Source organism: Balaenoptera borealis (genome assembly GCF_965194805.1).
Source record: "Balaenoptera borealis genome assembly, chromosome: 12".
In the NCBI taxonomy this organism is placed as follows: Eukaryota; Metazoa; Chordata; class Mammalia; order Artiodactyla; family Balaenopteridae; genus Balaenoptera; species Balaenoptera borealis.
The window spans coordinates 58,058,476-58,071,687 of record NC_138869.1 but is presented as its reverse complement, the minus strand read 5'-3'; the positions used below and the strand labels follow the sequence as shown (position 1 = coordinate 58,071,687).

At 44.7% G+C, this 13,212-nt stretch overlaps 1 long non-coding RNA gene across 1 annotated transcript in view; it reads left to right on the top strand.

The window, feature by feature from the left end:
* LOC309608564 overlaps positions 1–10,744 on the top strand; it is a 74,735-nt gene extending 63,991 nt beyond the window's left edge. The window contains exon 2 of the long non-coding RNA XR_014232972.1: positions 6,215–10,744. This is a non-coding gene — a long non-coding RNA (uncharacterized lncRNA). The remainder of the gene's footprint in view (positions 1–6,214) is intronic.
* The last annotated feature ends 2,468 nt before the right edge of the window (positions 10,745–13,212 follow it).

The window sequence follows — 13,212 nt, the reverse complement described above, 5'->3', positions numbered from 1 at the left end:
CCAAAATGCTGTAATTGTCAGTCAGAAAAAAACAAAAAACTTTATTAGTACAAGTTTTGGGGTTTTTAAAAAATTTTTTTTTAACTTATTTATTTATTTATTTATTTATTCTTGGCTGTGTTGGGTCTTCGTTTCTGTGCGAGGGCTTTCTCTAGTTGCGGCGAGCGGGGGCCACTCTTCATCGCGGTGCGCGGGCCTCTCACTATCGCGGCCTCTCTTGTTGCGGAGCACAGGCTCCAGACATGCAGGCTCAGTAGTTGTGGCTCACGGGCCCAGCTGCTCCATGGCATGTGGGATCTTCCCAGACCAGGGCTCGAACCCGCGTCCCCTGCATTGGCAGGCAGATTCTCAACCACTGCGCCACCAGGGAAGCCCCGGGTTTTTTAAATTTAACATAAGAAAACTGAGCAATGTGATGCTATCTTACAAATAAATCTAATATAAACTACCTGTATGACATTTAGAATTTAATTCTACTTACACTATCTCTTTAGAACATTTTTAAAAGTTTAATTTGCACAAGAATCACCTGAGGATCTTGTTGGACTTCAAGTCTCATTCAGTAGGTCTGGGCTGGGGACTAGGCTTTTGCAATTTTTAACAAACTCCCTGGTGACACTGATGCTACTGGTCCAGGGACCACACTTTAAATAGAAGCCTCTTTTCATGAACTTCACATCCCACCTCATGGATTCAGTCACCTCCAGATGAATGGTAGAGATAGGTACCAGGTAGGATCGTTTTAACACCTACGATTTGAATGAATGGAAGGGGCCTGCTGGGAGCTGGGAGGTAACAGAGCTGGGATGACCTTGGCCTTAAAAGTCAGCAGAGGGTTGGATTTATATGGAAGAAAACTGAGAGTTACAGATTCTTGTGAAGGGAGAGCTAGGAAGCCTTCTGGTCATGGTGTGGAAATGAAATATTAGAAGAAACTGGCTGAGAATGTTTCCAGCAGCTTCCGTCTTTCTTTTTTTTTTAAGGGTTTTTTTAAAAATTATGTGTAACATAGACAAAGTTATTTAAGTCAATAAAATTTTAAGGAATTTCACATGTTCTGATTCTTTCCACTGCCAATCACCTTAGTTCCTTCAAACTCATGATCTTCAAGATAAAAGAGCCCTTTCAAAAAGAAGCTGTCATGTGAGTGAGCCCACAATTCTTTTAGTTTTCAATCAATGCCCCTGAAAGAACGTGGAGTTTCTCCTTGGTTCTCTTGCTGCTCATTCACTGCTGCGGAGCAGTGAGCCCCTGGCCCCAAACTTCCTCCCAAGCTTTGGGCAGTGAGGCCAGCACAGAAACGGAACAAGACCCCTGCATTCACTGCGGGATTTGCCAGCCCATCCTCTAGGGAGCTCCCTCTGACTGCCCGGCTAGGTAAGGAGACCCTCCCGTGTGCCCCTCCTCCCAGGACACTGATGTCACTGCATCATCACCATCTGTTTGCTCGCTTCTATCTACCTCTTAAACCCTGAGCTCCCTGAGGGCTCATGACTGTCTGTTGTATGTCTGGTACACAGCAGAGTCTCCAGACTTTAGTGGACACTGATCCCTAAATATTTATTCAGTAAATGTGTGAGACCTTGAACAAGTCACCCTCTCTGAATCCTCTTTTTCCAGTATTAAATTAGAGCATGATCTGGAAGAGGGTGAACCTGCAGCTGCCCACCTGGTTTCCTTTGTGCTTTGACCTCTGTAGTGAAAGAGTGTGTTTTAATGCCTGCCCTCTACCCCAAGGCTCTTCTTAACCCCTGTGGCTCACACTGGGCTCTCCAACTCAATGCAGGTCTTGTTCCTGAATTTGGGAGACTTCACCCAAGCAATGATGGCAGAGAACTTCTACCTTTTCTATCTGTCTTCATTAACCTACTAGCTCAGGTGGTGCTCAGATTGCCTCAGGGAACAGGGTTTGTTGTAAGGAAGCACAGGGAGACAGGCGAGGAAGTCAGGAACCTTCCTCCGCAAGTGGCACAAGCACTCAGGTCCCTGAGCTTTCCCACTTGGAACAGCCCGCAGGCAACATGACGATGTTCATCATCACCCAGGATGCACCAGGAATCCCAGTCTCCCAACCCGCTTGCTGGACGCTCTGGGCAGGAGCTCATGGCTCTCTGGGTTTTCACTATGTTCTGTCGGTGGTTTGCGTAGCACAAGGGGCATCATCAATGTTGTAATGAGATATGGGGCCCAGGGCACATCCAGTGGCCTTGCAGACTGTCAGTGGTTCACTCTCCACTGCTGACCTTCCTCATCTCCATCCTCTTGTCCCAACCAGCAGGAGCCAGAATGGTGCTTTCTTGGGTATCCCAAGTGGCATCACAGGGGCGAACTCACCATATACATGTTCCCTTGTCATGGGAAAGAGCTGCTGTTTCATATCAAATGATGTGCAAACAGTCTCTGGGGGCCCTAAGTGCTCTAAAAGAGTTCTTTAAATGACTTTTAAAATATTATACTTCCATTTTGATAAAGTTGTGTAAGTACGTTGTGGATGATTGACTGACTGAGGATGGCCACGGCATTTAAATGCCTGTGTTTGCATTTGGGTTTGTGATCACAGTGGTGCCAACATGTATGCCTTTAATGACCATGGGCTGAGGACAAGAGTAGAGACCAACTACATGGCAATGCTGAATAATGCCTTCTCTCCAAGGAAAGGTCAGAGAACTTCATCATCTCTGCAACTGCGGGTTTTGCAGAAATTCTGCTACAGAAGAGTGTTGGAAAGTGGGCCCTTCACCCAGTGTCCTGTAACAGAGGCCGTGTGAAACGTGAGACCATCTGTGCCATTGCACAGTCACAAATTTATCTTGAAACAGCAATTTAGTTTCAGCAAAACAGCATCATCCAATTTATTGGATTTATATTGTCAACTTGATTTCTAATGGTCATATACTTGCAAAAATTAATTTGTAATTTCTTCTTATTTCATGCCTTTTTAAGAAATGTAATCATAGGAAGCTTACTGAAACCATTAGGTTTATATATATTTAAGTAAAGTTGTAATAAAAACAATTAAAGCCAAGGTTGGAAGCTCAGAAAATGTTCCCCTCTTAGGAGAGCATCCATGTATTAGTCAAGCTTGAGAATGAACATCCTCTTTAGAGGTGTTAACCCCCCTGTTCCAAATAAATCCTCAGTCAAAGCAGCAGGAAGAGGTACATAGCTGACTTCAAATGAGACACTGTCTGTGGGAGACTATGCTGGGGTCTCTCTCAGATCCCCTAACCAGCTGCTGGGAATGATGCCGCTAATGGCTCAGAGGTGCCCCCTTCTCTGGAGAAGTGCCCTCAGACAGAAGGGAGCACATGTGAGAGATTACACCTTCCCCTCCCACCTGGGGACACCCCACAGCCATTGACTTGCTGATTTGGGGGTTCAAGAGGCCAGTCCTCTTGCCTCAAGATGAGATCTACTCAGGGGTAGACACCATGCTCCAGAGCTCCCCGTGGGATCAGGCAGAAGCCAGACTCCAGATGAGACCACATCCTTGCGTAGCATCTTTTCCTTCTTTATCCTGCTTCCCTCACTTCACTCTTTCTCTCCTGAAAGTGCACCCCTAACATGCAGCCAAATTCCTATCTTGGTCTCTGTTTCCAGGGAGCCACACCTAAGATACCCTCCAATCCATGGAAAACATATGTGGCACTAAGGCAGGCCTGCTGTCCAGACACACATGGGGTCTCTTTGGACATGGTTCCTACCCTCCCTGTTACCATGAATGGGAGACACGCATCTCATTCCCCAGAACATGTTGGAAAATATCCCCAAGTGAGATTTAATAACCAAAGAACTCTGGCATATTAAATTTGAGCATTTCTGATTCATAGTCTGTGTGAGAATCTCAAAACCAAAATGACTTTGTTTAAATATTTCTATTTTATTTTATTTTTTTGATGTGGACCATTTTTTTAAGTCTTTATTAAATTTGTTACAATATTGCTTCTGTTTTATGTTTTGGTTTTTTGGCCGCGAGGCATGTGGGATCTTAGCTCCCTGACCAGGGATCGAACCCGCACCCCCTGCATTGGAAGGCGAAGTCCTAACCGCTTGACTGCCAGGGAAGTCCCCCTAAATATTTCTAAATCTCCAAACTAAATGGTTTTTTTTCAGGGTCCACTAATAAGAAACTTCCCTCTGATCTGAGAAGTTAGCATCTCCCCAGGCACTCAGCACTATAGCAAACTGAATAACCTTGGACCCTGGAACAGATGTACCTGCAGCCAGTCATCCATCTTTATCCCTAGGGACCACCTCTACTTGGTAGAATCAACCTAGTCTCCGAGTATGGACAGAGTCCTGATTGTCAACCCACACTCTATAACGTATCATTTCATGAAGCTTATGGAATGGGACACTTTTTTATTTTTTGTGGTTCTATAGCCTTCCCCACTTACCACCCAGCCTAGAAGAAAAACAAAGAAAACACAAATTAAAACTGAGTTAATGATAACAACAGCAATAGTGCTACTAAGCACTTATGTCAATTACTGTACAGAAGAATTTATAATTAATTACTATCTTATTTAACTCTCACAACTGCCCTGTGAGGTGACTGTTATCTCCATTCCACAAAGGAGTAAACTGGGACCTTACAGGGCTTAAATCGGGTGTCTAGGATCACATGACTAGTAATGACCTCGAGGCTTTCCAGGGCTCTGCTTATTCTCCCATCCATAGGGTAGATCATGCCAAAGTGTTTACTTGCATGTGTGTTTTCAGCAGAGATTCACACGGCCCAGCATAACCCAGAGTCAACAATCTGTGAATCAACTTCTCTCTGAGAGAGTTCCTCGTTACCTTGGCAAATTATTGAAAAAGTTCCCTTCCATTTCTCCAGTTGTGGATAACTTCATTACTTGCTTAAAAAAACACCTACAATAATAAAACGATAATTGTTGAAGTTCAAGTATAGATATTTGGGGGCTCATCCTACTGTTACATCTACTTTTGTGTGTGTTTGAAAATGTCCAAAATTTAATAAAACACAACCACAAAGAAAGATTTAGATGGTCTTCTCAACTAATGTATAGTTCCTTTACAACAGAAAAGGCATCAGTGCATTTGCCACATAAACCTCCTTACCTTATAGCTCCATCTTATTGTAATCTGACATTAAAAACAGACCCTACAAGTCCATGTATCAGCAGAATTGAGTTGGGTATGAGATACAGAAATCATATTGGACTGGCTTAAATAAGTAAGAGTTAATTTTTTCCTGGTACAGGAAGTCTGGAGGTGAGTAGGATGGGCCTGTGCAGCTGGTCCATGAAATCACCAATACCCGTATCCTCCCATCTTCCTCTTCGCCATCCTGGCACTTGGCTTTCATCCTAATGCTCATGCAATGACTGATGCCTCTCGGAGCATCACGTGTATAGTCCAAGCAGGAGGAAGGGGACAGAGGCCATAGTTTCCCCTAGTGCTCCTTCACTTACAGAGGCAAGTCCTCTTCAGGGATTTCTGCCTCTTCTCATGGGCCAGAAACCGTGAGACCTGACCATGCTAGGTGCATAGGAGCCTGGGAGTCAGTGCACCTCACTTTTCAGTATTACAGCATCATTCCTAAGTAAAACTGTATATCAAATATTGGGATAAATCATATCTTAGTTCATCTGGGATAGTCCTGGTTTACACTGGTAGTACCGGCATAATCACTAAAATGCTCCCCTTTCAGCCTCAAGTGTCCTGTTTGGATGATAAGTGATATGGTTAACCTTTCTGTAATAGAGAATGGCAGAAGAAGTGCTGAGCAAACCAACCTTGAGTATCTGCTGTACTCCAGCAACCAAAATAATTGAAAATCAATGCAAATCTTAACTTACAGTCTTTTGTGAAAATACCAAAAAAGCGTATATTTACAACACAAAGCTAAACTTCTTTCAGATGTTCCTTCCCATTTCTCTTGCTGTCAGTATCTTATGTGTGCCCGGCTGATGTTCCAAAGGGCTTTCCTCTTCCTTCTAAGTCCAGAAAATTCTCCTTCTAATTCAGTCTGTGCAGCCCCCTCCCCCCCAGGTCTTTATTATGCCTTCCTCACCTCCCCACTACCGTCTCCTCCCTTCCTCAGCTCCGAGGCAGCTCCCTGGTCTTCCCTCCAAGAAGAAACCAAATAGTATGAAATCTATATCTACCATACTAGTAACCTCTTGAGGCTCATTCTCCATTCAAGGGCCGAGACCCACTGATGAAGCCCAGTGTCCTCATTTCACAGCTGAAGAAACAAAGGCGTAAATGGGGTCAGCGATTTGCCGAGGATCCCACAGCCAGACAACGTCAGAGCAAGGCCAGATCTTAGGTCTCTGAGCCACAGATTAGTTCTCCTTCTAGTGTCTTCCCCACCAGTTTTCCCACTGGCCTTCACATGCTCATTCCTCAAGCACAGCTGGGTGGGCAACAACGCACGGAGTGCTTGCTCTTGTTACCTAGTGGTGGTGGTGGCCATGTGCATCAGACATGGAACAGAAGGAAGCACCACAAGGTTTCCCAGATGTGAGCAGGACAAGGACGTCCCCCAGCAATGATGCTCTGAACACAGCAGGGGACCCACCCATCAGGACACACAGCCATAAACAACTAACTACTAGAGGTACCAGCGCCTTCCGACTGGGTATTACCCCGCCTCCTTGCTGATCCAAGTTAAGAAGACATTTTCCTCTGTTTAAATCCAACACCACAGCCCAAGCATTCATAGCTTTGGGCTAGAAACTTCAAGTTTAAAATGCATTTGTTCACAGGAAAAATAATATGTGATTTTCTATTTGCTGGCAGGAAAGAATGTTCAAGTTACCCCTTAAATACTTTTTGGAAGTTAAATCACTTTGCTGAGGAAAAAAGATGAGTCAATAGAAACTAAATCATGATCAGATGGATTAAATTTTTCTCAATAAAGTAATTTTTTAAAGGAAGGGCAAAGTGTTTAGAAGAATGGGTTTCCAGTAGATTTTATATCAACGATCATCACTTTTCTGTACTTAAGGCTTATCCAGCCTGTTGTAATGGAAATACAGGATGTGGTCCCGAATGCAACAGTGGTATAATTTCACTGCAAGATTAACCAAGAGTGCAGTAAAACCCCTAGTTAAAATGTAGAGCTTTGGTGTTCTATTGAGTACAAGAAGGAAAACAGTACCCAGGAAGGAATTTACATTGACACCTTACATTTCTAAAGCTTTGGTTCCAGTGGGGAAATTCCTTTTGACTGCCTCTCCCTTCTGGATGGGCATTTAATTGAATACAGACTTTCAGGGAATCCCAGCATATTAGAGGTGGAAAAGGTCTTAGGGAAGACTGTGTCCAGATGCTTCATTTGCTTGGTGATGATGCTGAGGCTCTGGGAGGAGGGGTACCTCGCTCAGTCACACAGCTGGAGGACAGAGGACTCGACCCCTGGGCTCCTGATTCCAACACCGACACAGGGTCCACACTACCAGCCGTCTAAAACTCTTAGAAACAGTTCAGCAAAAGCATGAGCCAGCATTACAAACCAGAGACCCCCAGAGGAAGAAGGGATTTGCAGAGACACCTGCTCTTTGCCTCTCCAGCCTCCATCCCCTTCTGGCCACAGTCTCTGTTTTTGTTTGAAGACCCCTGGGTCCCCCACTTCAGTCCTCAAGGTTAGGTAGGGTCATGCCACTAGCCTAAGGGGTGCAGCATGTGACCCAGGTCAAGCCAATCCCCACAGGACAACCAATTCCACTGTGATGGGTTCGTGGATGCGCACGTCACCCAGTCCAAACCAACAGGAAAATAACCAGATTCTTTTTCTTTTTGCCACTAAGTCAACAAAATTTTTATTTGCAAAGTAATTTTAACCACTTTTCTGTATAGAGGGATTCTACTTATTTTTTTTAACTTTTTACTTTGTATTGGAGTATAGTTGATAACAATGTTGTGTTAGTTTCAGGTGTACAACAAAGTGATTCAGTTATATATACATGTATCTATTCTTTTTCAAATTCTTTTCCCAATTAGGTTGTTACAGAATATTGAGCAGGGTTCCCTGTGCTATACAGTAGGTCCTTGTTGGTTATCCATTTTAAATACAGCAGTGTGTACATGAACTTGAGAAAGTATTTTATTCTTTTCCTCTTTCAACTTTAAAGGGAGAAAATATTAGGCTTGAAGCCACTGCAGCCCTCTTTCTACAACTTGGCTATTGAGAATAAAGTGAGTATATCAGCCAACAGAGCCAAGAGATGACAGAAACCACATACAAGAGACATTGTTTGAACCCTGAATCCAGTCATGTCTGAAACCAGCTCAAACCATGTGCCTTTTGTTTACGTGAGCCAGTAAAGTCCACTTAATCACTCAAGCCAGTTTGGACTGGGTTTTCTATCACTTGCAACTATAAGGGTCCTAAATAACACAAAGCCCTTGAGATAATTAGACCTATTTCCTACATTATAAATTTTTTGAAAAACTGTTTTTAATAAAACTGAATCCAGACAACTGAAGCATCTTGTGCAATATCACTGAACTTTATCAGCAAAGCCAGGCCAGAACTTGACTCTAAGTCCCAGGTCAACTTCTTGAGTTCTGAGTTTTTCAGTAGGGGGTGCAGCCGGGGTCAGGTGACGGATGCCTCAAGGAACCGACGTGGGTAGTCTCCCCCAGTCACCCAAAGTAGGATGAGGAGGGTAGAGATCTAAAGCCGGGGACAAGCCTGGATAAGCATAACAAATAACAGAAGAGAAAACTCACTGAAGATGAGAGATGGAGACGTGAATCAGGATCTGATCGAAAGCAAGACAGGAGCACGTGGAATGGAATCAGGATTTGGAGGAGCAAGGAAAGGATCTCAGGCACCTGGGGACTTCTGAGGCTCCTCATTATCAGTCACCTATTTGGCAAGTCTTTTGAAGGTTAGCACGCAAAAGCGTGTAATTCCCATTATGTACGGCTGGCTTGTCTTTCCCCAGTGAGTTAACCCAAGGGTCAATATGGAGGCAGATGTGATTGTGTTGGATGTTCAGAGACCTGTGGTCCAGTCCCAGCTCTGTCACAGACCATCTGTTGGCCTGGGGCAATGCCAACACTGGGCTCAAGTAGGCCATTGGAATTTTTGTGATTTAACTGAAATTCACTCATGTGAAACTTCACATGGGAGCTTCAAGTGGTTTCTCTGAAGATAGATTATATATATATATAAAATCTATATCATGATGTATGTCTTCGTATATACTTATGATTGTGTATTTTCCTTAAACTTTAAACCCTTAATCATACAAGTTCCTTAATGGCTCTCCTGGTGCCTGGTGGTTGAAGTTCACTGTCACTGGCTTGTCACACAAGGCCCTTCATGATTGACCCCTGCCTCTGTCACCAGCCTCCTGGCTCATTTCCTCCCCACATTCCCAATATTCTTAGCACACTTCACCACCTGTCTCTCCCTTGGGAGAGAGATTCAGGAGGTGGTCCTGGCAGTTGGAGGTTGGACTGGCAGGCACTGAAATGGACGGGGCCAAAGGGATACGGGCGGGCTCTGAGGATGCCCTTCTACCCACCTGTGCAGCACCTCCTTCCTGCCCCATGGCTGAATGAAGGCCTCACGGGAGGCAGAACCACAGAACTGAAGGAGCCTGGATCCTGATCTGACCACTGGGAAGGCCGCTCACTGGCCAGGAACATCCAATTGGACTTTACAAATAAACAAATTTTGCTAAGCCACCAAAATGTGGGGACTGTTTGTTACAGCAGTTAGCCTACCCTGACTAATACGGGGAGAAAGCAGATGTTTGGACAGCCAGCCATAGTCATGGTTTAAATCTTGGAATCCGTGGGTGACAGGAGATGCAGCTGGGTCACTACTTTGTTAATAAAAATCAGTGAGATGCCAGCTGGAAAGCCATTGAGGTTACAAAGGCATGATAGGCAGGCAGACCCAAGAAAGAGCCTCTTGTTTGTAAGCAAGAAAAGCCCTGGCTCAGAAATGCAGAGGGTTCTTAAGCTTTGGCCTTTGGCTGCATTGTTTCAACTTTCTTTCCAGGAGGAGGACAGACCTGAGTAAGTCTTCCAGGCACACTGCCCTTTAGGCACTGCAGACCCATCTAAGGTTGCGGAATAAACTCCCCAGGGGAAATAAACCAGCACTGAATTTGTGCCTAAGCTCCAAGCTCAGTGACAAGGAAAGGACACTCTCCTCCATGGCTCCTGCTCAAAAAGAAAGTCAGCTTCGTGGTTACTGCCCCAGTGGGGCCAGTGATGACAAGGGTGTCAGGAGCTCCGAGGAGGGAAGGATGGAAGGGGACCGATGTAGTTAAGGGCTGGCCTCCTGCCGTGACAAGCCACCAGCCTTTACAATACAGGGTGTTACACAAGGCAGAACTGCAATCCCACTTAATCTAATTAATTTAAATTTAAATTACTTGAATGTATTGGGAACTTGTGGAGTTGGCAAACTTAAAATCACGTATTTATCTTTTTTCTTAAGTATTCATCTAAATATTTTATCTAAATAATTTATGTAAACAATTATATTAATATTTTCTTCCAATAACTTGTGTGCTGTGCACAGCATAGGCATCTGAAAGCATTCTGTTGATGGAACATGTGAATGACACATGCTTTAATACCCTTTTCGTGTATTGACAAAGTTTTTATTTCCATTCTCATATACAACACAATTAGTAAGATTTCACTTTGTTAATAGCTTTGCTTTTTCATTTCTGGTGCATCATTCCACCTCACTATCCCTCCTCGTCCCCCAACAATGACAGCAACAAAAAACACATCTCAAAAACCTTTCTCAACAGCCGCAATCCTCAGTATGTCATGTCCCCCTCCTTCATCTTGCATCGTCCCCTCCCTCCATGGCAGCCTGCTCCCTGAGAGGGACCACCCTGCTGTGATAAAAATCACCCACATTCGGTGAAACTTTACAATTCACAAAGCACTCTCTCCAGAGTTAAGGTGTTTGATTTTCACAGTAACCCAGAGAGGAAAGGCAAGACAGGTATCATTGACTCCTGTTTCAAATGAGAAAAACTGAGGCTCAGAGGGGCCCAGTGATTTGCTCAGGATCCTACAACGAGGAGACAGAGCAACAGAGGCTCAGGACACACTTTCCTCTCTCCAAACCCCGTGCTCTTTAAGCCTGATGAGGCTGCATCTCCCACACTACTGACTTCTGAGGCAGCTTGCCAGGCAACCCCAGCACACCTGCCCCCAGGTACCAGCTCTGTGACTGTCAGCCGCCAGCATCCATGGCAGGGAGTAACGAGTGAGCTCACAAAAGGGGCCACCTCAACATCCCTCTTCTGGGCAATAAGATCGTCACAGAGACAGGTGAGGAAACGAGCAGAGCTGATGGCCAGAGAGGAGACTGTGGGGATGGGGGCTGCACCTACAAGGACAGGACTGCAGACCTCCCCCAGCTGCTCACAACTCAGAGATCAGAGAGAGGAAAGCTGGGCCCTCAAACACTTTCGAGTCAGGCACCTGAGCGTTTGAACCCAGCTCAGCTGCTTCTATCATCTTGGGTAAATTTTAGCCTTGCTGAACCTCCAAAATGGGGAAGAGAATATTAACATCACAACATATTTTCAGCCTCAGCAGAGGTGGGTAAATAAAGTGCTTAGGCTAAGACCTCAATAATGGAAGCTATCATCGGTATCTATAATTTATATCACCATAACGCACCTATGACATATGATAACAAATATGAGACAACTGTGTACTGCAAATAAGACATGGATGGATCAAGGAAACAAAAAAGCTACCTAAGGAGGCTTTGCAAAGAGGTACTGTTGTCTGTATCAGTGACAAGCACCTAGCATGGGTCCTATTTCACCCTGCCTGATGGGTTCGTGCATAATGAGACGGAGGTCGTCACCCAGCATCATTCTTGGTGTGGGAAAGGAGCGGAGTCAGAGGCACCTGTGCCCCAAGGCACTGGTCACGCCCCTCAATCAAATTGTGCCTGCAAAACTGTGTTAGGGCATCTTGGATCTATTCTCTAATAAAGCACCCCAAGGAAATTCTTGGGGTGTGATGGTGGCTCAGGCACCTCTCAGACATAAGAATAAGAGTCCCCCTGGTGCGGCTTTCCAGGGTAAAGAGCTAAGTGATCCAGGGAAAGACAAGTTGGGGTTCCAAAGCAGAGGAGCATCTAGAACTCCATCGCTGGGAAAGCCTGCATTCTGTTGAAATCTTAACCTTTTGAAGGGCACTGGCTATTTTCATCTGATAGCCAAAGTTCTTGAAGTTGAGGGTTCTGTCATGAAGATCCAGAGCCCTTAGAAAGACTAGGTGGGAAATATAAATTTTGTGTCCACATCGAGTACACTATACAAATTTTAGAAGTTTGATTTTAAGAGCTAAGAAAAAAAAACCTACTAGAAAATTGGAAAATTCATTACTTTGAGAAACTAAATTATCCTTGCAGAAGTGTTCATTATCTCAACTAAAATAATACACATAAATAGGATTCTCTGAACTTGGAGAAAGAAATGGACAATTCATTGATTGATTCCAAAATATTGAGTGCCTTCTCTCTTCTAGACACTTAGCTAAATTTTGAGAACAGATAAAGATCCAACTCGTACCCTAAACAAGCTTACAGCTTAGTGAGAGAGATGGGCATGCATTAAAGTATGGCAAGTGTCAGATTGTATTTTCCAAAGATGGTTCTAACAACATCTCCCATCTCACATGCTCTTCTAGAACCTCGAACTCCCCCATCAAAAAGTAGAGTGAACCTAGTTCTCCTTCCCTTAAAACTGAGCAGGCTAGTGACTTATTTCTAGCTGAGAGAATGCAGCAAAAGTGACACAATGGGACTTCCAAAGCTAAGTCCTAAAAGGCAATGTAACCTCTGCCTTGCCTTCTGCAATACTCACTCTTCAAGCGTTTAGCTACCAAGTAAGCAGTCTGACGGTCCTGAGGACACCATGCTGTGAGGAAGCCCAGACTAGCCCCTGCAGAGAGACCACATGGAGAGGCTTTGAGACCACAGGAAAAAAGAGATGGCTGTGGGCTGACAGATGCTCCAACACCCCCCTCCCCTGTTTTGCCAGCTGCAGCCCCCATTTAACTGTCACTCCACGAGGGCCCTAAGCTAAATGCACCCAGCTGGATACTTCCTGCCTCCTGACCCACAGAAGCCATCAGAGGCAAGATGGCTTCACAGCACCAGGTGTTGTGGTGATTTTCTTCATGGCAGTAGTAACCAGACTGGGGGCCCTGGAGCACAGCCCTGTTTGCTCTGTT